This window comes from Chlorocebus sabaeus, chromosome 13 (genome assembly GCF_047675955.1).
Source record: "Chlorocebus sabaeus isolate Y175 chromosome 13, mChlSab1.0.hap1, whole genome shotgun sequence".
NCBI classification, from domain to species: domain Eukaryota; kingdom Metazoa; phylum Chordata; class Mammalia; order Primates; family Cercopithecidae; genus Chlorocebus; species Chlorocebus sabaeus.
In genome coordinates this window covers 34,316,693-34,344,106 of record NC_132916.1, presented here as the reverse complement: position 1 = coordinate 34,344,106, position 27,414 = coordinate 34,316,693, and the positions used below count along the sequence as shown (strand labels likewise).

General features: G+C 36.8%; 1 protein-coding gene across 7 annotated transcripts in view; it reads left to right on the top strand.

Annotated features, from left to right (window-relative positions):
• The window catches only part of WASF1 (WASP family member 1), a 73,234-nt gene that overhangs the window by 20,175 nt on the left and 25,645 nt on the right, over positions 1–27,414 (top strand). The window contains exon 2 of one of the 7 annotated variants that reach the window (XM_073022410.1): positions 6,457–6,515. The exons of 5 other annotated variants lie outside the window; for them this stretch is intronic. The gene's annotated coding sequence lies outside the window, so the exon portion shown is untranslated. Of the gene's footprint in view, positions 1–6,456; positions 6,516–19,565; positions 19,697–27,414 lie in introns of those variants that run through there. One more of the 7 variants, XM_038001020.2, reaches the window with a different exon arrangement.

The following is a 27,414-nucleotide window of genomic DNA, read 5'->3' as shown; positions in this document are numbered from 1 at the left end:
TATGTGGAAGAAAGAGGGATAGCCAAATTTATCCAACAGTTGGTAGGATTTTTGGATGAGTTTCATTGCTAGTTAAATGAAACTTTAGTTAGTACCTCCCTCCTAAGAACATATGTTTTCTTCTAAATAAGATGATGATAATGAGTAAAACGAGGTTAGTTGGTAGAAAATGTAATACGCTGTTTAGTACAGTTAAACAGTGCATCATGAGTAAAAGACTATAACATAAGTAAAAAGGTACTTAAAATATTTGTTGAATTAATGAATTTAGAATACTGCTTTTTATCTTCTGAACTTAGAAGTTGGAGGAAGACACCTTGAGAGGACTTTCTGATTTATTGAGCCTTAGTTTTTACAGCTAAAGATTTTCCAGTCAGATACGTCTTTAGTAGCGATAGGTAACTTTTTTTTTAATGAAAAAATGTTTCAGACTTTTGGGTAAGCAAGAATTGCATTTATTTCATCTAGGTAATTTCAAATTCATAATTGGTAGAGTGTGATTACTGAGGGTTTTGCTATAGTGATCCTCTCCTATTATAATTAAAAGTAATTGGCTAAACTTAAATTACTCCTTAGGCCTCATGTTTCATTGTTCTAATTATTCAAAGAAAAAGGTAGGTTCTTTGAGTATGAGAAACAAGAAATAATAAATGTTGGATATTATTTTTGTTCTCAATTTTAAACAGTGTTGGAAAAATCAGCATGTTAAAACAACTGTTGATGATAGCTTTTGGAATAAAGTTGCAGTGGAAGCTACGGCTGCAAAATCATTAAAATCTTCAAGATAAAATTAAGAAGTAATGTATCTCAATAGCAACTCCTGATAGCAGGTGTCAATTTAAAGCTACTTCTCATTTCTGCTTCAAAAGTTATATACTAATAAAAGTGGAATGGTCTTGAAAGCATCTTCTACTTTTAAAAATTAAGTGTGTAGGGACAGGATTAGAAAACATTGTTGGTTTTACAATAGGTTTGGAACTAGCGCCTCAATTTTTTTTCATTTCAGCTAAAGGTGGCATACTTTCCTAGGCTCAAAACCTGTCTTATTCTGTATCTAATGATTTTTCTTCTGTTATTTCTGACTACCAACAGTCTAAAACCCAGATCCTCATCAATTCTTAAGTGGTAAATTATAGGTGCTCCTAAAAGAGTCCTATATCTGATTTTTCCATTATTTTTAGTCCGTCCAGCAGTTAGCTAACATATTATTCTTCCTTGGCTCGTAGTTTTCATTAGACACTTGATTTTAAATCAACTATTTTTCTTACTATACTGTTTTATAAAATACTGTGATGTAACAAGTGTAATTAACATTTTTAATATAATTTTGTGTATGATGAAAGTGTATATTCTGTTTTTAAATTAGACTTATTCTAACTAGATAAAACTTTCAAGTTGGTATTTTTGAATGTAAAAGGGTATTTTATATACTAAATAGGAGTTGAAAAATTGGTGAAGCCATGGTTCTTTTAGAGCTATGTTAAAGAAATAGATGCTTCCCAAGGTACAGGTTGAGCATCCCTAATCCAAAATCTGAAATGTTCCAAAATCCGAAACATTTTGAGCACCAACATGACATCACAAGTGGAAAATTTCACATGTAGGTACTTGAAAACACTTTAATGCACAGAATTATTTAAAGTGTTACATAAAATTGCCTGCAGGCCATGTGTATAAGGTATATAGGAAACATAATGAATTTCATGTTTAAACGTGGGTCCTGTCCCCAAGAGATCTCATTACATGTGTGCAATATTCAGATGTTTTTGAAACTGGAAAAACTTCCGGTCCCAAGCATTTCAGATAAGGGATGCTCAACTTCTAACTGTGGTCTTATGAATAGTGATGTTTATTTGGTTTGCTGGCCGTAGCCCGGCATTAGGCTCCAACAGGTACCATCTGGTGTCAGTTGGAGTTGCTATTTGAAGACCCCTTTCAGGTGCCAAAAGATAAAATTAAAGGTGTGGAAAAAATATTATAATGTCACTTCACTTCAGCGATAATGTTCCTTTTCTCAGATTCTGGCAGTGTCACACAGTTGTCCCCTATATCAATGGTTCTCATCTTAAGTATACATGGAGCTTGGTCTAGAACCTTACTATCTTTAACTCAACAGACTGTTTTCTGTTTTTGTTTTTGTTTCCTAATGCAGGGTTGACTCTAGCTACTAACCTGTGTATTATTTTTACTTATTTGCTCTTTTTTCTTTTCTTATGCTTGCATCTCCCAAATTTGCCTTCCCCAGTTTTCAAAGTAATCTGTAATTTTCTGTTCTTATTCAACCAATTCTGAATAGTCAAAACACAAAATGTTATTAGTTGCTATGGGACATACAGAGAAATATAAGATATGATCCGTGTCTTCAGGGAGCTTATGGTATGACTGAATAGACAAGATATAAGCATGGAAAACTGAAATAGTGTAAGAAACAGTTCAAGAAAGATCACGATGCAGTAAATGGCTATTTGGTTAATAATAATAATTACTAGCATAGAGAATAGAACTCTGAATTCAGAGGAAGGACTAACTCACCATGAACTGGGTATATTAAGAAGGTTTTCATGGTGAAGGAAGGGTTTGTTCTGGACATTGAAGGATTAATTGGATTGAGCTAGATAGGGAAGAAAGTAGACATCCATTCTAAATAGAATAGTAGCTGGTTCTAACCCTCACTCTTAACTCCAACATGAATCATATCTTTTTTTAAAAAAAATTACTATGCTTATGGAGTGTAACATTGACTCAGACAAATCACCTGAGTGAATTATTCACTTATTTTATCTTAGGGTCAAAGAAGCTCATGTGAGGGTTCCTCATTCCCTAAAATTCCCGTTTTATATTATATAAGATGGTAAACAAGAAGGCACTTTAGAAATAATGTAGTCCAACCTGGAATCTAGTAAAAATATCTCTTCTAGAGGTAAATAATTTCCTTATTGGAAATGTCTGATATAAAAATATTTTTTTTCTGTTCAAATTAAATGTCTTCTCATCACTTTAAGCTATTGATCCTAGATTTGCTTTCAAAGAACTCTCTTAACTTCATTCCAAACCAGGAAATGATAATGGCAAAACAGTTTAACCAAATCTACCTTTTTAGTTTCTGTTCCAGTTTGTGCTTATAGCAGATAAAAAGCATACTTAAGTGTATGTTGTGATGGTATATTGATATATCAAGGCCAAAAATAATGGTTAAGAGTTATTGAATTAATAAGAGCCCTGATACTTAGGGAGAACTATAGATTAAGTAAATCTATATTGATTTACTCTATAGACAAAACTGAAAATATGTAGAGTGTCTGGTTATTTCAGGGTATTAGGAGCACCTGGTTCATTACTTTTGCATGCCCTAGCTGGAAGTCATCCACTGTGAAGGTGTCTCTTTCAAAAGTATCTATTTCATTAATACTAGCTATCCTATGTATAATTTCAGCATATTATATCCTTTTATGTCTTATTTGGCGTTAGGATGTTCTTAGCAGAATTTTTTACGTGTGCCTGACTTTCACTAAGGACAAATTTACATAAGATCCAGGCTTTGGATCCTTTTAGTCTTTGCATTTCAATTTTTATCCAAATTCTCTGATTTTTTTTTTTTAGTGCAATAAAGTTATAAACCATGGCTGAAAAATATTTAAAATCTTCAAATGACTCTGTTGCAATATTTCAAAGTTTGTGGTATGTTTGTTTGTTCCCATATAAAGTAAATTATCAATCAAAGGTAATTATATTCAGGTGTATAGTTTGGATAATTTTATTAATAGAAAAGTTTATAATCTTTATAATCATGTTTATTAAAATGTTTATAATAATGGATAAATTGTGAAGTGTAGGGAACAACTATTTTTATCCTTATTGCTTCTGTATGGAAATTCAATCAAGTGAAATTTTGTGGAACTTTCTTTTTATATCTTTCTCTTAAGGTACCTTTTTATAATATGCAATTACTGTCCTGGCTCAAACCATGCATGTATTAATATATTTTAGGTATTACCTTTAGAATTCTTTTCTAAAGGAAATCAATAAATTACTTGCTTCATCCTCTTCCACTTTGATATTAAAAGTTATTTTTAAGTCCTGTGTTTCTATATGATACTGTTAGGTACTTTAGAATGTTCTTTAGGAGTGTTCATTCACATCATTATAATCCGTATGATATTGTATTATATTAGGTGTATAGACCACAAAATAAAAGCATTGATAATTATGTTGGAAAAAAGTAAACTTAGAAAAAACAGACTTAAGTCTTTGCCTGTCAGTCCATCTTCCTTGCCATCATTCAAACAGTTTGTCGAACCTCACTTCCCCTAACAATTTTTCAGATATAGAAAAGGAGAGTTCACAACTCCTGAAATTTACTTTTGGAACTCAAAGGAATCCCTCTAATTTTCACTCCAAATGTATCCTCAACTCTTCCTCTCCCTACTTAAAACAAACATATATTATTGTCACATTTAAATATAAGCACAGTCCCTCTTATCAAATGTTTTATAATATTCTATTCATTCTAATTGAGTTTGTTTAAATCCAGGTTTATAGCATAAACCTCAAATTACCACACACACACAAATCCAAGTTTTCCTATTGTTGGCTTTTTTTTTTTTTCCTGAGATGGGTCTTGCTGTGTCATCCAGGCTGGAATGTAGCAGCACATTGTAGAAACCAGCTCTCACTATGTTACCCAAGCTGGTCTTGAACTTCTGAGCTCAAGCAGTCCTCCCACCTCAGCCTCCCAAAGTGGGATTACAGGTGTGAACCACTGTGCCCAGCCTTGTGTTAGCTTTAAGCAGGATAGAAAAATGCATATTAAAATTATGAGCTACCACTGTACATGCACTAGATTGACTGAAATTATTTTAGGTTGACTATACCAAGTTTGGGTGAGAATGTAGTGAGAAATCAACATAGATAGATTTAATCTTTGGCTTCTTTTAAATATTAGGGCTCTTACTAAATCAGTCTTAAGCTTTCTTTTTGGACATTGTACAGCTAGTTATTCTTTTTATTTGCCATAAGGTCAAACTGGAACAGAAACCAGAACGGTAGATTTGGTTTAACTATTTTGCCATTATTGTTTCCTGGCTCCCTATCTTCACCTAGAACTCTGTTGGTGGAAATGTAAAATGGTTAAACTGCTTTGGAAAGCAATTTTGTAGTTTTTTACAAAGCTAAACATATAACCCAACCATTCCACTCCTAAGTATTTACCCAAGAAAAACAAAAACATCCACACAGAGACTTGTATAAAATGTTCGTAAGTTACTTTATTTATAATAATCAAAACCGGAATATTACCCAAATTTCCATAAACAAGTGCAACAACATGGATGAATCTCAAGCATCTCAATCATTAGGCTGAACAAAAGAAGGCAGACAATAGTTACTACTCTGTGAATCCATTTATATAGAATTCAGCAAGCAAATTAATCTACGGTGACAGAAAGGTCAGTGGTCCTTGGAAACATGAGGGGAGGAAGGGATTACAATGGGGCACAGAGAAAATCTGGGGGATGATTGTGATGATTTCACAGTATTAAGCCATGTTAAAACTGTTTTAAACCTAATCAAATTTTACACCAGTATGTGCAGTGCATTAGTTTTCTATCACTGCTTAATGAATTACTACATATTTAGCAGGCTAAAACATCTCTAGTAATTATCTTACAGTCCTGTAGGTCAGAAGTATGAGTAGACTTGGCTGGGTTATCTGCATAGGGACTCAAAAGTCCAAAATTATGGCAGTGACAGCTACATTTCTTTTCTCTTGGCTCTGGGGAACAATCAGCTTACAAGCTCATTCAGGTTCCTTGTAGTTGTACAATCTTAAGCTTCCCTTTTCATATCTAATAAGTACAGAGGCAGATTCTATTTTTCCTGATGGTTATAATTCTTCAATGAATTGTGAATTGTTTCTCTTGGACTGTGAAGACAAAATGAAAGTTTGGAAGAATTTTGATAATACAGACATATATGAAATAATAACAGAATCCCAATTTAAGGAGAGTAGTTAGCCAGAGTAAGTTTTTGTTGGATTTAATATTATTGTTCCTGGTGTCCAGGTTCCTGTCTTCTTCCTGGGTGTCAGAAAAAGGTTTCTAGCTCCTAGAACTGCTTTCAGGTTCCCTCCATCTTTAAGCCAGCAGTAGCTGCCACATCTCCCTCGTGCTTCAAATCTTTGCCTCCTTTCTCTGCTGGCAGCTGGAGAAAGCTTCACTTTCAAAGGTCTCATGTGTTTAGATTAAGCCCACCCATATAATCTCCCGATTTTAAGGTCAGCTGATAATTGACCATAATTGTATCTTTAAAACCTCTCTTAACATGTAATATAATCATAGGAATAGTGCTAGGGACTGGATATCATGTAGCCATCTTAGAATTCTGCCTGCCACATGCTGTATGTTGTGCCTCACTTAATACCTCAATAAAATTTGTATGTTTTTTTTTCCCAAAAAACAGGACAAAAAGATACAATAATATGTGCATGTAATGGGATGGTTGTGACTCCCAAATAAGATGTAAGTTGATTTTTCTCACTGATTTGATTTGGCATAGCATTTCTATGTCCAAATGGGGAAATAGAACTAAGATAATAATATACTTACCACTTTCTCTGTATTTTTTATTTTCTTTCATCTGTGATGTTAAGAAACAGTAGAAAGGTGAGGATGTAGCTAAAAATCAAACATAATAGAGGTGATTTTGTAAGTTTTTAAAGTTCATTCAAAATTGTGATTAATATTGTGATTTTATGTATGTCTACAAAGTAGTATTTAAAAATTACTATTACTTTATTAAACTTGTACAAGAGATGAATCAATGTAAGTGTGCATTTTGTTGATCCTATTGTTTAGACCAATCTTGGAATTCTTGAGTTTATAGAATTCTCGTATTACAGGATGTAGGAAATAACTGTTTTTGTGACATGTAGGATGCTCCACATTGTTTATTTCCTAAAAAGGATTCAATCAAGAGTAATACATTTAATATTTTATTATTTTTATTTATGACCAAAGGTTTTAGAAATTAAAAATTTTAGTAGACTAGATGAAACTTTAGAATGAAATGTGGTTAGTCTTGCTTCGATCCTCAAATTACTGGTGTGTAATACCAAGTGTTACCGAGAATGTCAAACAGCTGGAACTCTCATAAGTTGCTGATGGGGGTATAAATTAGTTCAAGCACTTTGAAAACTATTTGACAATATTAACTAAAGCTGTATGTATGTATGCGTGTATATACCCTATAACCCAGTGGTTTACTCTCTTTAGTCATTCCACATTTACTCCATAATACACATTAAAATCTCTTTAAGATCAAATGTTTGTCATCTTTTACTCTTTTTTTTTTTTTGAGACAGATTTCACTCTTGTTACCCAAGCTGGAGTGCAATGGTGTGATCTCAGTTCACTGCAACCTTCGTTTCCCGGATTCAAGTGATTTTCCTGCCTCAGCCTTCCAAGTAGCTGGGATTACAGGCTTGTGCCACCGAGCCTGGCTTGTTTTTTGTATTTTTAGTAGAAACGGGGGTCTTACCACGTTAGCCAGGCTGGTCTCGAACTCCTGACGTAAGGTGATCCACCCGCCTCAACCTCCCAAAGTGCTGGGATTATAGGCATGAGCCACCGTGCCCAGCCCTTTTACTCCTTTTTAAGAAGACTTATTTGTTCCTCATTGACTACCAAAGTTCAAAATCTTCAACTTGATTGCTTTTTAAAAAATCTTTTATTCCTACTTCTGTTTTCCTTTCACGCAAATGTCAGTTTTTCTTCTCTTATGCTCGACTTAAAATATCCTCTGTCCATGCCATTTTGTTTGTGATGGACGTCAGTGCTGTCCAGTACAACTTTCTGCAGTGAAGGTAGTGTTCTGTAACTACCCTGTCCAGTGTGGCTATTGAGCACTTGAAATGTGGCTAGTGTGACTGAGGAACTGATTTTTAAATTATTTACTTCGTTTTAATTTAGCCACCTGTGGCTAGCTAGTTAATTTATTGGACGCAACGGTCTGAATTACTGCCTTTCTTTAACCTCTTTGGCTTGTTTTGATTTCATTCTCTCAAATGCATAATAATTTACCTTAGTCTACTTTAGACCTTAGCTATATGTTCATTTTTATTGTTTTACATTTTTTGTTACATATTTTTGCTTCCTGATTATTTTGTAAGCTTCTGGTTGGTGAAGCTATTTTACTTCTTTTCTATTCCTTTCACTTTCTATATTTTAACTATAATATGTAATCTGTAAATATTTATTGAAGGAAGTAGTCATCTGGGAATTGAGGAACATTATTTGGAGCTTCAAAATACTATTGAAAATCTTTTAGGGTATTGTGAAATTTGGGAGGCCAATTTGTCAAGAATACAAAATAGATTTAAAAACAGTAACAAGGCCGGGCATAGTGGCTCACACCTGTAATAGGAGGCAGAGGCAGGAGGATTGCTTGAGCTCAGGAGTTCGACCCCAGCCTGGGCAGGCAAGATAGGGAGACCCCGTCTCTGCAAAATAATAATAATAAATAACAAATCATAATAATAATCAGTAACAGATAAAGAGGGTGGGAGGGGGCTGAGGGATAAAAGACTACATATTGGGTACAGTGTATACTGCTCAGGTGATGGGTACACCCTAATCCCAGAAATCACTACTAAATCACTTATCCGTGTACCCCGGAAACTTGAAACAAAAAATTAAAATATGTATACTGACAGAAATACAGTAGAGCAAGCAGTAGATGCAAAATCTGAAAACAAAATCTAGTCTCATCTCTGCCATTAATTTTGTGAACTTAGAGAAGTTTCTTACCTTTTTCAGGTAAGTTTGCTAATCTACAAAAATGAGATATGAATTAGTCGGTGTTTCAATATCTCTTCCAGGTTGAGATTCCTTTTCTTTTTGTTTCTTTCCTCTTTTTTTTTTTTTTTGACAGAGTCCCCCTCTTCCATGCTGTCTTCTACAGAACTACAGAAAGAAGATGACATTTCATGTGAATTGTGGGGCATTGGAAGGTGAAATGCTAGGAATATTGTGTTTACCCTGGCTCTCTAGTCTAGAAGTCAGTTGAACTGAAGTTACAGGGCATAGAGAATGACAACGATGTAGGGGAACAAAGCAATTAAGTAAATCTAAGATTTCTCCTTGGGACTGAAATAAGTAAAGTGGGCATATGCCATATAGAATAATGAAATATAAGGGAAAAAATGAAAGGGGAAAAAAAAGGAAAGCCTCTAAATGTTCTCTTGCTTTCGCAATTAATTTTGGCTTTAAAACTCATCATTCTCCCACTACCCCGTCCCAAATACCATTACTCTCTCCATGAGCCCAGTTACTTGGTTGTACACATTACTAGAGTTAGTCATAAATCTTTTCCTAATCCCATAGACTTTGTGGATAGGGAGTCATATATTGATATAATTGATCTGCTTTAGAAATAATTTTCAGTTTTTGGCTGACTGTAGAAAGTTTCTTAAGCCAAGAACTTGTGCTTCACCCCTTCTGGTGATCCAATCAATCATCAGCCTGTTTCCTTCTACCTCCAGGATGTATCTTGAGTTGACATGCTTCTGTATCACTGTCACATAGTCCAAGTGACTACCATCTCTGTCACTGAACTACTCTATTCATCTTCTGTCTGGTACACCTGCATTTATTCTGCCATTCCCCGCTACCCAAGTCTCCATAGAGCAATTAGAATGAGTAGTCATTCCTGATCTTGGCACTCCTTTGCTTAAAACCTTTCAAAGGTTTTCCATTAGGACAACATAGAAAATTGTCAATATGACCTTCAAGGTCCTACCTAATCTAACCCCTGCTAACCCTGGAGTCTCTCATTGCACTTCACCCATGATGGCCTGCTGTCATTATTATTCCCTGTTCACCTTTCATTCTGAGAATGAAAACACATGCACAAGCTTCAGTTTCCCCAGCTTAGCTAGCTTAGCTAATAATCCTTTTGTTCTTAATTTAAATGTTACTTCCTTAAGGAAACAGGTCCCTTTTATAGTGTCCCCTACTTTTACTTCACTACACTTATAAGTGTAATTAGATACTAGATTCTAGGAAATACATGGGGAATTGTTTGGTTTTGCTCACACCTTTATCTTTAGCACTTGGCACACAGTACTTGCTTCACTGATGTTCAGTAAATGGTTGATGAGGTGAATGAATCAATGGATGGTAGTGTGTCAGTACTGCCATTTTTCATATAAAGTACAACGTATTTGATAGGTATATGTTTTTAGAAATATTTTCAATATGAAGAACACAGTCTTGTTTTTCTAGTAGCTTAATTCTGCGTTTGTGGTTTAGATGCCTCAAACTTCAATTTTAACATCTTTTAAACCACTAAAAATAAACTTGGTGGTTGGGTGCAGTGGCTCATGCCTGTAATCCTAGCACTTTGAAAGGCTAAGGCGGGAGGATTACTTGAGCCCAGGAGTTTGAGGCCAGCCTGGGCAACATGGCAAAACCTCGTCTCTTCAAAAAATTTAAAAATTAGCCAGGTGTGATGGCACACCCTGTAGTCCCAGTTACTTGGGAGACTGAGGGTAGGAGGATCGCTTGAGCCAGGGAGATTGAAGCTGCAGTGAGTTGTGATCATTCCACTGCATTCCAGTTTGGGTGACAGCATGAGACCTTGTCTCAAAAGAAAAATAATACAGTAATAACCTTGGTGCAATATTATGCTTGTATAGTGATTTGTCAAGTAAGTTTCAGTAGTGGTTATATTAATTTAAAGGAAATAATATTTTCTTTGAGAGTAACATGGAATCACATAAGAAAATACTACTGTTTAGTGGATTTTATTACTAACATGACTATACAGAGTCTTCTTTCCACTCTATAGGTGTCTAATACTATTAATTATTTCATTAGCATACAGTTTGCTTGACTCTTTAGAAATGTTGGTGTTATGAATTGCTGAGTATGTAGGTTATTTCTTCATTTCCTTTTTGCTTTAGTTTGCTTAGCAATGTGTTATTTTCAACTTTAGTAGCCTATCAAAATTTAATGCTGTGCTGTTGTGACTTCAGGTGACATAATTTTTTTTTTTTTTTTTTTTGAGACGGAGTCTCGCACTGTTGCCCAGGATGGAGTGCAGTGGCATGATCTCAGCTCACTGCAAGCTCTGCCTCCTGGATTCATGTCATTCTCCTGCCTCAGCCTCCCGAGTTGCTGGTACTACAGGCGCCCGCCACCATGCCCGGCTAATTTTTTGTATTTTTAGTAGAGACAGGGTTTCACCATGTTAGCCAGGATGGTCTTGATCTCCTGACCTTATGATCCACCCTCCTCGGCCTCCCAAAGTGCCGGGATTATAGGCATGAGCCACCACACCCAGCCTCAGGTGACATAGTTATTTATATATTTATTTTTGGTAAAGATAACACTGTTTTTTGGGCAGTTTTTTTTAAAGCAAGAGCCAGAGTACCTCAGAGCAAATAACTGGAGATGTTCAGCATGATGAATAGTTCTTTAGTCCTGTGAGTACCTAAATTGGTTTTATCATTTTCCTATGAATCTCCTTTAGACATTCATGAGTAGTGAGTAGTTTTAAAGTTTGCTGCTCACAACAAAGGGAGAAATTTATGATTTCTATATATTTCTGAGGTCGTTTTGCACAAGAAACGCAAGCTTCTATTTCACTGGTAAGTGAAGTTATTTTTAACTTCAGTTTTTTAGTTTACAGTAGTGAAACAGTTTGAGATAATGTGCATTATAGATTTAGGGAAAGGTAAGTTATAAAATTCTGTTTCTGATGTACTTCTAAACAATAACCTTTTAAATTTATTTTATATTAAATCACTGTTTAAAAACCTATGGTTTTGTATAATTGAAATATGGTTTTAAAATTAGATATATTTTTTAATGTGCAGTTCTTCATGCATTCTTATTTAAAATTTTTATATTTAATAATATCTGCCACAATTATATTTCGTCATTGGCATAGGAATTTATTAAGGAAATTATTTCTATGAAGAGCAAAGCTCTATTTAAACATTCTCATACTCAAATTATTTCACTGGTCAATTGTGCAAAATTAAGTGGCTTCTATTCTTAAGAACGGAGGACGTAAGTATTTGCCCTCCCCAAAGTTCTTAACATATTTGAAACATTGAAATTGTTTTTATTAGAATACTTATTTTAACCTGTTCCTTTAGGTCACATAATATAATCCTTTAGTTTGAATAAGTATTTAATACTATATTATGAAAATTGAAAATTGTATTTCTATAACGTATAATTTTTTAATGTCATTTTAAAAATACTGAAACACCTTTAAATGATCATAAATTATTTCATTGACCATGAATGTAAAGAATCACTTGTCATTGATGAGGTAATAAAATACTTTTCTTATGTTCTTTATATAACCTATAAAGCAATTATTAACTATTAATATAATTATTTTTGTGACATCTTAAAATAAGCAGCTATTTTATTTTCCTCTGAATTGTTAACTACAAGGAGTCCTTTAAACATTTTAAATAACCTTTACTGGCCATTTTTGAGTTCTGAAATCAGAATTTAGATAGTGTACTTTTCTGATTTCTAAATTTGTAAAATTCTGACATCTGATCTTGGGTTATTTTTAATACTTTATATATTGCTTATACTCATCCATGTATGTGCTTCATTTTGAATCAAGAGAAGGCATTCTTAAACTAACAGAATATATTATTAATATTAGTAGTAGTCATCAAAATAAACTTTTAATTTAGAATTCTGTCAAACATTTTGCTATGGTTAGATTTCAGTAGTTTCATTTTCCTTGCCTTCCTAAAAGAGGGCTTTCAATATAAGATATTGTGATATCTTATAAACAGTATTGTGGCTCATTTTATTTTTAATGTTAAAATCTGTATCAGGATTTAAAAGTATACCCATGAAAAGGTTTTTGTTTTTTTTTTTAATTAAAAACATTAAGATTTTAGCTAAGTTATTTGTTCTTAAAAATTATTTTAAAATCTTTTTAGGAGATATATTCTTTAGTTTACATACTCTTTGATGTTTGCTTCAGCAATTGACAGTTTAATTGGTAAGAACATAGGAAAATAAGCAAAGAAACCTGGGAATTGCTTTAGTTTTTTTTTTTTACATCATTGGGAAACCAAATTACTTTTGGAACCACTTGTGTTATATAATAGTTGGGAAATTCAAAAATTGGTTATTTTATGTTTTAGCACAGTATAATTTAGCCCTTTTTAATAAAAGTTTCCCCTTATTAAGCAAATTATGCACTGATCGATTAAAAGATGTTAAAATATATGTAATTGGTTCATTCTATGCAATGTTTAAATTCTTAAACAGTGTATCATTTGCAGTATTAAAAATACTGAGATGAATTTGATTTTATATTTGCTTGATAATTAAATCATACCTATTAGCATTTAGAGTTTCTTCTGGTTTTTGATTTTTTAAAAATTACTTTCTAGCCTGACAAAGGATTCCATGAAAAAGATGGTGTTGTGATTGCTCTAAAATGGGAATCAGGCAGTTTTCTCAGGATTTAGGAGATAAAGTTATTAGGCTTTTATTTACTTTCTGCCACTAAGATTTTGATAGTTCAGTTAGATAAATGACATTAGAAATCACCAAGGAATAAGGTAGAGAAATAAGAAAATGAGTTTGGTGTTGAAACTGAAGTACAAAGAAAGGATGAGGAAAGGTTTTCTCTCTAAAAAGCTTTTGCATCGTACCTAAAGGCACTATTTTAATCACAATGAAAGCCATTTTTCTTTTGAGATTTGGATAATATTTCAAAACTAGTTTGTATGCTGTACATTCCTTTCATCAAAATGTGTGTGATTGCTATACCCTAGAACTCAGAGCTAGCCCATAAAGATGAAGAAATGAATAAGATACGATCCATCCTTGCTTTTTCTTAGGGGAATGAAAGAAGCAAGCCTATGTTTCCACAATACATTTGTAAGATATTATTTTTCTCAAATGTATTTCTTTTCCATGCACATACAAAAAAGCAACTCCTTAGAATCATGATTAAATAGTTGCTTTAGAAAAGTGCATGTGTGAGGCGGGCGGATCACGAGGTTGGGAGTTCAGAACCAGCCTGACATGGCGAAACCCTGTCTCTACTAAAAATACAAAAATTAGCCGAGTGTGGCGGCACGCTCCTGTAATCCCAGCTACTCAGGAGACTGAGGCAGGAAATTGTTTGAACCTGGGATGCAGAGGTTGCAGTGAGCCGAGGTCGTGCCATTGCATTCCAGCCTGGGTGGCAGAGCGAGTCTCTGACTCAAAAAAAAAAAAAAAAAAAAAAAAAAAGGTGTATGTATGTCTATCTTCCTGCAGCAACCTATTTTTTCTTTTTTGGCTCCCTTAAAGCTTGTGATTTTGTTATTTCTTCCATTTATGTATTGATTAACTGTTGAGCATCTTCTGTGTTCTAGATCTTGGAGATATAAGTTAAGTATTTTTGCATTCTAAAGCTGACATTCAGGCATGGACATGTAAACAAATAAGTACAGTATAGTAAAGTGTAATTGGTAGTAAGTAGGTAGATGCACTTGTGGATCCAAGTTGAGGGCATCAAAGAGTAGATGGTTCCATTTACCTGAGGGATTCAGTTAGTCTTCAGAAAAGAGTTGCTGCCTGAGTCTAGTCTTGAACGATTGTGTATTCTCTATTGAGAATAAAAAGTGAAATACATCCCAGGCAGAGAGCAGCATGAGGAAAGGCAGGACTATAAAACAGCAAGATGTATTTAGAGTAATTAGAGTATAATGTAGGAGTGTAGTGAGAAATGAGGGTAGAAGTGAGGAGGGGAGGCTAAATCCTGAAGACCTCGTATGTTATGTTTGGACTTTACCCTGACAACAAGGAACCAAGGAAGGGTTTGATTTTGCAGAAGGGCATTTCCAGATTCAAATTTTTTATAATACAATAGTCCCCCTCTCATTCATGCTTTTGCTTTCTGTGGTTTTAGTTACCAGTGGTCAACCATGGCCCAAAAATATTAAATGGAAAATTCCAGAAAAAAAGTTCATAAGTTTTAAATTGCACATCATTCTGAGTAGCATGATGAAATCTTGTGCCATCCTGCCTGGAATGCGATTCATCCTTTTGTCCAGCATAGCCACACTGTATATACTTCCTTCTCATTAGTCATTGACATCCTCAGCTCCTGACTTTCAACCATTGACATTGTCATGTCTCCTTCTGACATAGCCTAACACTATGTCACAGTGCCTATGTCATTCACCTCAGTTCATCTCATCCTGTAGGCATTTTATCATTTCACACCATCACAAGAAGGGTGAGTTCAGTATTGTGAGTTGAAGAAACACACTCAATGTGTTTTTCCTCTGCTCTCACACCACAGCAACAATCAACACAGAATACTTGTGTGATCAGCCAAGCAAGCAATTAATTCTTCAGCAGACTCTGGCTGGGTGTCCTTCAATTCAGTTCTGACACTATCTACCTGTAAATAGTGTCAGATCCCACAGATTGAGGGTTCAGTCCCACAAGACTGCCCCCTCTTGAGATACCAGTTGCAAGTTCAGGCCTCTGAACTTCTGTTCCTACCCACTTCAAGTTAGGTTCCCATTTCTCCCCCTTTAGGTTTGATTAATTTGCTGGAGTGGCTCACAGAACTCAGGGAAGTACTTATACTTACCCATTTATTATAAAGGGTATTACAAGAGCACAGATAAGAATGCATGGGGCAAGGTATAGGGGAAGGGGCTTAGAGCATCCATGCCTTTCCAGGAACCTGCATGTGTTTAGCTCTCTGGAAGCTCTCCAAACCCATCCTTATGAATGTTTAGGGAGGCTTCATTACATAGACATAATTGAATAAACCTTTGGCCATTGGTGTCAACTTAACATTCGGCCTGTTTCCCCTCCCTGGATGTTAGGGGGATGGGGCTAAAAGTCCCAACCCTCTAGTCATGCATTGGTCTTTCAGGTGACCACCATCCTACAAAGAAGTAACGCTTTGGAGATTCTAAGGAATTTAGAAGTTGTATCCCAGAAAACTGGGTGGAAAACCAACCAAATAAATATTTCACAATATTACAAGTACAATTAGATGTTTTGAGAGAGAGCAAGAGGCCACATTCATGCAACTTTTGTTATAGTGTATTATTATAATTGTTCTATTATTAGTTATTGGGTTATCCTCTTACTGTGTCTAATTTATAAGTTAAATGTTACAGATATGTATAGGAAAAAACATAGTATGTATAGGCTCAGTACTATTTGTGGTTTCAGGCACCCACTGGAGGTCTTGGAATGTATCCTCCATGGATTGGAGTGGATCTGCTCTATTATTAAATCAGATGGGTTTAATAATAAACCCATGTTTATTATTGTGGGATGGGTTGAATTGGTGGGAATGGTGTGGTATAGATGGAATGGCAAGGAGAAAATATAAGACTGGAGGAAGAAAGTCTGTCAACCTGAGATAATCAAAAGGATCAGAATCCAGTTTAAAGAGTTTATTCAAGCAAAAAGCTGGGAATAGCCATTTAGGAGATGCAGACTCCAGAGAGATGGGGTCAGTGCTCTGAAGTTAAAAGTTAAGGTTTTGCTTATGAAGGCAACAGCAGCCCATATGTAGCAGCTGCTGCAAAGATGCTGGCTGCAACGGGGGAGGAGCGGTCAGGGCTGGGAACAGGTGGGAGCCCTGTGCTCTACCAAGTTGGTGGGGTGGGAGCTCTGTGCTTCTGGGCACAACTGCAGCCACCCAGCCACGGGCTCTGGTCCTGGCCATCCCTGTGCTCTTGGGGGCCTGGGAAGCCGCCTTGCCCCCACAGGCTTGGAAGTGCCTGCTCCCATTCTCTGGCCTCTCCCCCATCCCGGCACCTGCTCCAGGGCAGAGCAAAGTTGTGACTAAGCCCAGGTGGTGTCACAACCTGGCAAAGTTTGTGTGCACTCAAGACAGTACTGACACACCAACCCCTGCCACTGTGAGCCCCTCCAGACTTTGGGTGCCTGTGAGTGTGGGAGGAAAATGGAAGTGGGGGCTGAGGGCAGCTCAGCTCATGTCTGCAGGCACCCCTCAGCATGAACAGCATGGGTGCCATGGACAGCATGTTGATGGTGACAGGAGGCAGACAGGCTCCTGGGTAGAAAGGGGTGGGTCCTGGGTGAAACCCCATCTTCAAGCCGGGAAACGCCTGAAGCCTGGGGGCTGGGCTCTCAGTTCTGTGTACCAGAGTGAGAACTTATGGTGCCTTTTCCAAGCCTACCCATGGCTGCCTATGGACCAATCAGCATGCACTTCCTACTTTCAGAGCCCATAAAAACTTCAAACTCAGCCAGATTCACACAGACCTTAGGACTACCAGCTGCAGGAAGGAACTACCCACTTTGGGTCTTCTCAACTCATTGGGACAATCTCCTTGTGAAGAAGAGCTACCCATTCCTGGTCTCTTCTCTGCTGAGAACTAGACACTCATTGGGATGACTGTCTGTGGAAAGGAGCTACCCACTTCGGGTGTCCTGAGAGCTCTTCTGTCACTCAATGAAGCTCCTCTCCATGTGCTTCATTCTTCCCAGACCTGGGACAAGAACTTTGGACCTGCTGAATGACAGGACTGGAAGAGCTGTAACACAGAGCTGAAACATGATCCCCACTTGCCACGTTGCAGGCAATGAGAAGAAGAGAAGAGAGAAGGAGAAAAGAGCTGCGGCCCTTTGGAGATCCCAGATCTAGGAGCTTCCTAAGCCAGGGCTGTGACACCCTTTTTGGGGCTCTGCAGTTCCTGGTGTCTCCAAGCTTCTGGGCACCACAGTGTTCCCTGGTTCCTGCTGTGGAAGCCACTTGTGGTATACCTAGTCCAGCCGCAGCCTTTCAGGGAGCCAGGACCTGTGCCAGCACCTGGAGCTGCCTGCCCCACTGCAGCCAGCATGCTTGGCTATGTGCAGTGGCCAGACCCTGTGCTCGCTCACACACGCTTTGCCACTCTGTGCTTGGCTCACCCTTGGCAGGTATGGGATCCAGGCTGGTAGTGTGAGCTGAGCGCAGCCTGCCAGGCTGAGTGAGCGGAACATGCCCAGCAGCCCTGAGCAAAACTCAGGCACAGGTGCCACTGGCCACAGAGGTTTCCAGCTGGAAAAGCGACACCCTAAGGATCCTGTGATACTTACATAGGAGGAAAACAGAAATTTAATAGGATTGCAACTTTTTTTTAATAGAAGGTTGGTTTATGAGTTACAGTAATTAGCTACAGTTTGTTTTCTTTTCCACCTGGCTTTTCTTTCCTTTACAGCTGTTTTTAAATTTCCTTTCTGATTTTAAAGAGTATACTTAACATTCCATCTTATGACAGTGTGATAGCCACAAAGTCTGTGTGTGAGAAAGGTCAGAGGGAAGTTAATCCATGATGAAGATCAGCAGTGAAGAGGGAAGAGGTCTTCCCTGGGGTCCTTTCGTCATGTGCAACATTTTACAAAACAGTGTAGGTAAGGAAGGAGGCCAATATATAATCAGAGAAACAAAGGTTACAGCTGCACAAGTTACAGCTGCCTGTCACGTGACCGAGGTCCCGTAATTACGTTCCTTTAAGGTGCAAAATAGAGTCCAACAGCTTAGATTTTGAATTACCTGTTTTCATAAGTCTAACCAAGTGAGAGAGGACTATGGTTTGAATTAAAGTAGTAGCAGTTAGAATAGAAAAGGATTATCAGAACATGAGAGATGTTAATGATAAATTAATAAGGCTTGATCCTCTTTGGATATAGAGAAGAGACTGCAATGGTATGGCAGAATTGAAGATGATGCCTAGATTTGAAGAGGAAAATGTAAGGAATTTGGCTTTGAATATTTTGAATTTAATAAGTTTTATGGAACTTCCAAGTAAAAATTTCTAGGAGTCAGTTGCATAGGCATATCTGCAGCTTAGGAGAGAGATTTTAACTCGAATTAAGAAATTTTGAGTTATTCACATATATATATTTAACATTTCTTATGTGCCAAGCATGTACCAGGCACCAGGGATACTGTAAAACACATGAAACCTGCTTTATGACTAATAAAGGAGACAGAAATCAATCATGAAGATACATAATTACAAACTGAGACAAGTGTCATAAGGAAAATTTAGAGGTTGCTGTGAGAAAATTTTAGCAGGAGGACCACATCTCATTGAGACTGGGGGATCAGGGAATGTTATCACTGGAGCTAAAATTTGAAGAACAAGTAGGAGTAGGGCAAGTAGAATATTTTGGGCAGAAAGAACATTAGCTTTATACCAATAAAAGTATTCAAAGGTTAACAGACTGAGTTAAAGAAAAAGCAAAAGGCAGCAGCTAACTGTATTCTGTGAAGAGACGTGTCTAAAACAAAGATGGAAGAAGGTTGAAAGGAAAAGCTCTATTATGCAAACACAACCGAAGGAGCTGGTATGGCTACAAAAAATAGACTTTTAAGCAAAAACCATATTATTAGAGATAGAGGAAACTTGATAATGGTAAATATACCTAATAACATAGTCTTGAAATATATATATCATATGGAGAATTTAACAACTCTGTAGTCATAGTGGGCAGTCTTAACATGTCTCTCTGATAGACCAGGAGACAAAAATCAGTAAAGCTATAGAAGATGTAGGTACATTAGCAAATGTAACTAATGGACATACGTAGACCACTGCAACCACCAATAACAAAATGTATATTATTTTTCAGTATCCCTGGAATGTTTACAAAAATTGACTATTTTGGACAATAAAGTAAGTGTAAATACATTTTAAAAGGATCAAATGATACAAAATGTATTTTCTGACCACAATGTTCTTATTCTAGAAATTAATACAAAAACAAAAAACTTTTCAAGGACATTACATTAAGATAATGGACTGTTTTGGCCGGGCGCGGTAGCTCACGCCTGTAATCCCAGCACTTTGGGATGCTGAAGTGGGCTGATCATGAGGTCAGGAGATAGAGACCATCCTGGCGACAGTGAAACCCCGTCTCTACTAAAAATACAAAAAAATTAGCCGGGCATGGTGGCAGGCGCCTGTAGTCCCAGCTACTTGGGAGGCTGAGGCAGGAGAATGGTGTGAACCCTGTAGGCGGAGCTTACAGTAAGCTGAGATTTCGCCACTTCACTCCAGCCTGAGCAACAGAGCGAGACTCTGTCTCAAAAGAATAAAAAATTAAAAAAAAAAAAATGGACCGTTTTCTCTCATGAATGTAAATGTAAAAAACTAATCATATTAACAAACCAAAACTATACTTGATCTTAGCCAAAAGGCCAAAAAGCGATGACAAACCAAAACTAAATCCAGTAATCAATAAAAAACAGATAATCTTCCTATTTTGAGGTCAGCTGATTAGAAATCTTAACTCCATCGACTACCTTAATTCTAAGTCCTTTGCCATATAATATAAATATTCATAGATTCAGGGGAATAAGATCATGGGTAGCTTTGGGAGACCATTGTTCTCCCTACCACATACATCTCATCCAATTAGGTTTATTCCAAGGATGTGGGGTTGTTTCCTAACAATAACAACAAAAAAACCCAGTCAGTATAATTCACTACACTAACAGAGTAAGAGTCACATGATTATCATAATAAATGTAGGACAAACATTTGATAGCATGATTTTTTAAAATCTTGGGCAGCTAGTAATAGGAACTTCCTTAGTCCTAGCCAGAGCAATCCGACAAGAAAGAAAGGGCATCCAGATCAGTAAAGAGGAAGTCGAACTGTCGCTGTTCACCAATGATATGATCATATACCTAGAAAACCCTGAAGAGTCATCCAAAAAGCTAGAACTGATAAATGAATTCAGCAAAGTTTCAGGATACAAAATTAATGTGCACAAATTAGTAGCACTGCTATATGCCAATAGTGACCAAGCTGAGAATCAAATCCAGAAACTAACCCCTTTTAAAATAGCTGCTACAAATAAAATACTTAGAAATATACCTAACCAAGGAGGTGGAAGACCTCTACAAGGAAAACTGCAAAAAACTGCTGAAAGAAATCATAGAAAACAAACAAAATGGAAACACATCACATGCTCGTGGATGGGTAGAATCAGTACTGTGAAAATGGCCATGCTGCCAAAAGCAATCTACAAAATGCAATTTCCATCAAAATACTGCTGTCATTTTTCACAGAACTAGGAAAAAACTCCCAAATTCATATGGAACCACAAAAGGGCCTGCATAACTAAAGCCAGACTAAGCAAAAAGAAGAAATCTGGAGGCATCACATTACCTTACTTCAGACTATACTATAAGGCCATACTCACCAAAACAGCATGGTACTGATATAAAAATAGGCACATAGGCTCGGTGCGGTGGCTCACATCTGTAATCCCTGCACTTTGGAAGGTTGAGGCAGGCAGATCACCTGAGGTCAGGAGTTTGAGACCAGCCTGAACAACAGGGTGAAACCTTGTCTCTACTAAAAAAAAAAAAAAATTAGCCAGGCATGGTGGTGGGCACCTGTAATCCCAGCTAGTCAGGAGGCTGAGGCAGGAGAATCACTTAAACCTAGAAGGCAGAGGTTGCAGTGAGCTGAGATCACGCCACTGCACTCCAGCCTGGGTGACAAGTGCGAAACTCCATCTCAAAAAAAAAAAAAAAAACACATGATAACAATGAAGCAGATTAGAGAACCCAGAAATAAAGCCAGATAAAGACACCCTGTTCAACAAATGGTGCTGGGATAATCGGCAAGCCACATGTAGAGGAATGAAACTGGATCCTCATCTCTCACCTTATAAAAAGATCATCCCAAGGCCAAGCATGGTGGCATACGCCTGTAATCCCAGCACTTTGGGATGCCGAGGCGGGTGGATCACCTGAAGTCCAGAGTTTGAGACCCAGCCTGACCAACATGGTGAAACCCCATCTCCACTAAATATACAAAATTAGCTGGGCGTGGTGGCGTGCACCTGTAGTCCCAGCTGCTCAGGAGGCTGAGGCAGGAGGATCGCTTGAACCCGGGAGGTGGAGGTTGCAGTGAGCTGAGATCATGTCACTGCACTCCACCCTGGGCAACAGAGCGAGATTCCATCTCAAAAAAAAAAAAAAAAAAAAACCATAAAAATTCTAGGAGATAATGTTGGAAAAACCCTTCTAGACATTGGCTTAGGCAAACACTTGCTGACCAAGAACCCAAAAAGAAGTGCAACAAAAACAAAGATAAATAGATAAGACTTAAACTAAAAAGCTTCTACACCGCAGCAGAGTAAACAGACAACCCACAGAGTAGGAAAAAATCTTCACAGTCTGTACATCTGACAATGGATTAATATCCAGAATCTACAAGGAACTCAAACAAAAATCAGTAAGAAAAAAAAATCCCATCAGAAAGTAATCTAAGGACATCAATAGACAATTCTCCAAAGAAGATATACAAGTGGCCAAAAACGTGAAAAAATGGTCACCATCACTAATAATCAGGGAAATGCAAATCAAAACCACAATGTGATACCACCTTGCTCCTGCAAGAATGGCCATCTATAAAAAAATCAAAAAACAATAGCTATTGTTGTGGATGTAGTGAAAAAGCATTTTCACACTGCTGGTGGGAATGTAAACTAGTACAAACACTACGGAGAACAGTGTGGAGATTCCTTAAAGAACTAAAAGTAGATCTACCATTTGACCCAGCGGTCCCACTATTGGATAACTACCCAGAAGAAGTCATTATACAAAGAAGTCATTATACAAAAAAGATACTTGCGCTTGCATGTTTATAGCAGCACAATTTGTAATTGCAAAAATATGGACGTATATAGCATGTATATAGCACAATTTGTAATTGCAAAAATATGGATGTATATATATATACATCCATATTTTAGCACACACAATTTGTAATTGTGTGTATATATAGCAGCACAATTTGTAATTGCAAAAATATGGAACCAGCCCAAATGCCCATCAGTCAACAAGTGGATAAAGAAAAGTGAGAACACACGATGTTTGGTATCCCATGGTGTGTGTGTATTCCATGGTGTATGTGTGTGTGTATATATATACACATGGTGTGTGTATATACACCATATATTCCATGATGTGTATGTGTGTATATATATATACACACCATGGAATGCACACACCGTGGGATACTACACAGCCATAAAAAAGAACGAAATAATGACATTCATAGCAAGCTGGATGGAATTGGAGACTATTACTGTAAGCTATGAGGATGCAAAGGCATAAGAATGATACAATGGACTTTGGGGACTTGGGGGAAAGGGTGAGAGGATGGTGAGGCATAAAAGACTACCTATTGGGTACAGTGTTCCCTGCTTGGGTGATGGGTGCACCAAAATCTCAAAAATCGCCATTAAAGAACTTATACATGCAACCAAATACCACCTGTTCCCCAAAAAACCTATTAAAATAATAATAAAGGAACTTCCTTAATCTATTAAAAGGTGTCTATAAAACAAAATAACCACAAAAAATCCGTATTACAGACATCTTGTGAAATGTTGAAGGCTTTTCCACTTGAGTTGAAAAAGACAAGGATGTTTGCCATCATCCTTATGTATATGAAATACATATTTCACATTGTTTTAAAGATTATAGCTAGTGTGGTAAGGCAAGAAAAAGAAATAAAAGATGTAAGATGGATTAGAATGGAGGAAATAGTCACTATTCACATATGATTGTGTGTATTTAAAAATCCAAAATATTTGCAGATAAGTTAGAGATTAGGAAGGTCTCAGGATATAGGGTCAATATTAAAAAATCAATTTGTTTTCTATATAATACAACAATATATATTGTGGTTCCAGTGTTATAAAGACATCTACATACAAATAAATAAGGATTTATAAGACTTCTCCTTAGAAAAGTATAAAACATTAAGAGACTTTTAAAAATCCTGAAATAGTTGGAGCAATATATTATGTTTGTGGATAGAAAGAAATGATAAATATCAGTACTTCCCAGTATGATAGGTTTAATACAGCTCCAGTTAGATTCCCAATAGTTAGAGGGGTGTGTGTGTGTGTGTGTGTGTGTGTGTGTGTGTGTGACTTGATAATCTTATTCTAAAAATTTACATGGAAATACACAGTGTCAAGAATAAACAGAACATTTTTGGAGAACAAGATTGGAGAGCTTGCCCTATTGTGTATCAAGACTTACTATAAGCCAGGCGCAGTGACTCAAGCCTATAATTCTAGCACTTTGGGAGTCTGAGGCAGTTCGATTGTCTGAGCTCAGGAGTTTGAGTCCAGCCTGGACAACATGGCAGAACCGCATCTCCTAAAAATACAAAAAAATAGCCGGGTGTTGTGGCACATGCCTGTAGTCCCACCTACTCAGGAGGCTGAGGCAGGAGAATCGCTTGAACCCAGGAGTCGAAGGTTGCAGTGAACCAAGATTACACTACTGTACTCCAGCCTGAGCAACAGAGTGAGGCTCTGTCTCTTAAAAAATATATATATATATATAAAAAGCCTGATTAAGTCAGTTTGTCATTAGCTCTAGGTTAGTCAAAAAGAGCAGTGGAATAGTACATAGCTCAAAATCTAATTTAAAAATACGTAGAAACTTGATCTATGACAAAAGTGCCACTGCAGAGCAATAGAGAAATACTAGGCTTTTCAATGAGTGGTGCTGAGATAGTATATAAGAAACCTAACTACTACATCACACTGTTCACAAAAGTAATTCCACATCAATTACAGATTAAAAGTATTAGCAAAACAAAGCTAAGATATAAAGCGAAAGGTCATATTTATGATCTTGGTGTAGAAAAAGATTTTAGAAACTATGCTTTTGTTCTAAACTTGAAAAGATTGAGAATATCCTTCCCACATTGAGCGTAAAAACTTCTGTTCATTAAAAGACATCACTAAGAAAGTGGAATAGCAAGTGAAAGAAGAGATTCGCATCACTTACAACCTTCAAATGGCTCATATCTAGTGTTTCTGCAAATCAGCCCTAACACAACAAATGGCCAAAAATGGACAAAAGGATTGAACAGCCACTTCCCAAGAGAAAAATCCAAAAGATCAAGAAACATGAAAAGGTGCTTAAATTCAATAATTGGGAAACACAAATTAAAACTATAACAAATGGCCACAACATACCCTCAAGAACAGCTAGAATTTAAAAACTGACAGTGTCAAGTGTTATGAGGATGTGGAGCAGCAGCAGCCTCTTAACGGCTGAAAGTAACATGTTGGTACAGTCTCTGGAACAGTTTGGCATCATTTCCTAAAGATGAAGTTGTGTGTATCCTTAACTTGGCTATTCTTGTCCTGAAGTATATTCACAATAGAAATGTGTACACTAAGACACATGTACGTGAATGATCAGTGTAGTGCTCTTCATAATAGCTTCAAACTGGAAACAACTCATTAACATTAGAATGGATAAATAAATTGTAATGTCATATAGTGGACTATTATACAGCAATGAAAATGAGCAACCTGCACAGAGCAATATGGATGAATATTACAATGTGGAATGAAAAAGGCAAGGTTTAAAATAATGTGTATTATATTAGTCTATATAAACTTCAAAAAGCTGTCAAAACCTATAGTGTTTAAAGTTGCTTGTGTAAGTTGTGAAAAGAAAAAGAAAAAGAAATGCTTTTTATAAAAAGAATAAAGGTTACCTGTTTTGGAGAGGTAAGCAAGGATGATTGGGAAGAGGACCAAAGTGGAAGGGTTCTGGCAATTGGTACAGGCAATGTTTTATTTCTTAATGGGGTTACATGAGAGTTTGGTTAAATTTTTGAGGTGTACAATTTTGTATGCTTTTTTTCTCTACATTTCATGTTGCAGACTTTTAGAATGGATTAAAAATGTAGAGAGAATGCTTAACAAATAGGTCAGAGGAAACAAATTTATGCAAAAGTTTTTTAAAGCATGTTGATAAGTAACACTTAACTGCAGTTAGGCTTCTTTTTGTTTGTTTTTTGAGACAGAGTTTCACTCTTGTTGCCCAGGGCTAGAGTGCAATGGCACGATATCGGATCACTGCAACCTCCACCTCCCAGGTTCAAGCGATTCTCCTGCCTCAGCCTCCCTAGTAGCTGGGATTATAGGCATGTGCCACCATGCCCGGCCAATTTTGTATTTTTAGTAAAGACAGAGTTTCTCCATGTTGGTCAGGCTGGTCTCGAACTCCTGACCTCAGGTGATCTGCCCGCCTTGGCCCCACAAAGTGCTGGGATTACAGGCGTGAGCCACCGCGCCTGACCCGCAATTAGGTTTATCCCAAACTTCTCATTTGTTAGTCATTAAAGCTCAGTAATTAATAAATTGTTTCCTTTGGTAACCATTGTTCACTGATAGGTAAGTACAGTCATTCGTTTCTCACTTTGCACAGTAGTTCAGGACTGTAAAAAATGACAGTATAAGTTGAAACCATGAAAAACGATCTTAATAAAAATGGGGAAAGTTACAATGTTTTATGTACACTCTAAAAATTTTTGTCAAGACAGTAAAACCTCTTACATTGTTAGTTTAAATGTATAGGGAAATTTAAAAGTATTTATTTAGCACAATGTCATTTAAGATATTGGAGTCAATTAGAATTAGTGTTTTATTTCTTCATAAAAAACACTTATCAAAGGCAGTTTGAGCAGTTCTTGTTGTGTAACCTACAAGAGCAGAACTAGCAGAGTGAACATCTTTGCTGTGCCTTGGCTAATTGTCGTACTCCTTTCTTTTAAATTAGGATTAGCTTCCAACATTTTATCTTTTGCGCTTTCACTGTCACGAAGTAGCTCCAAGAGTTTCCTAAATGTGAAGGTTTTTTTGCTAGTGTCACTTCTTTTGGAACATATTCCTTCTTTTTATCACAGCCACACTCCTCATTTATGTCTGTAAGTTTGCCTTCACTAAGTTCCTCAGGCTGCATATCTAGAAGCTCTCGAACAGTGGCGGTGGCAACATTTCCACAGTCAGCTGCTTCATCTGTTACTACACTTACGTTGGATTTGAATTTCATTTTCAGTGTCATCATTTTTTTTGTTTGTTTTTTGTTTTTTGCTGCACTTCTATCTTTGTTGGCCAATTCCTGTTTTCATGTACCTATTTAGTAAAATTTCATGTAGATTTAGCACTGGAAGGCAAGAAGGCAACAGATGCATGCTTTGCTGTCTGTGGGTGAATTGACTAACAGATGAGGTGTAACCAATCATCTGCTGACTTTGAAAGAAGTGGTGATTGGTCACTGATCATGAGGTACAGCTCTTATTAACAGTGATTTGTGAACTACAGCAGCAGTCTCCTTGTTTTTGGCACAAGGGACTAGTTTCGTGGAAGACAATTTTTCCACGGGCCGGGGACGGGGGGTATGTGTAGTGGGGGATGGTTTCAAGATGAAACTGTACCACCTCAGAGATTGTAAGGCATTAGGCTTTAATTAGATTCTCATAAGGAGCGTGCAACCTAGATCCCTCACAGATGCAGTTCACAATAGGCCTCCTGCTCCTATGAGAATCTAATG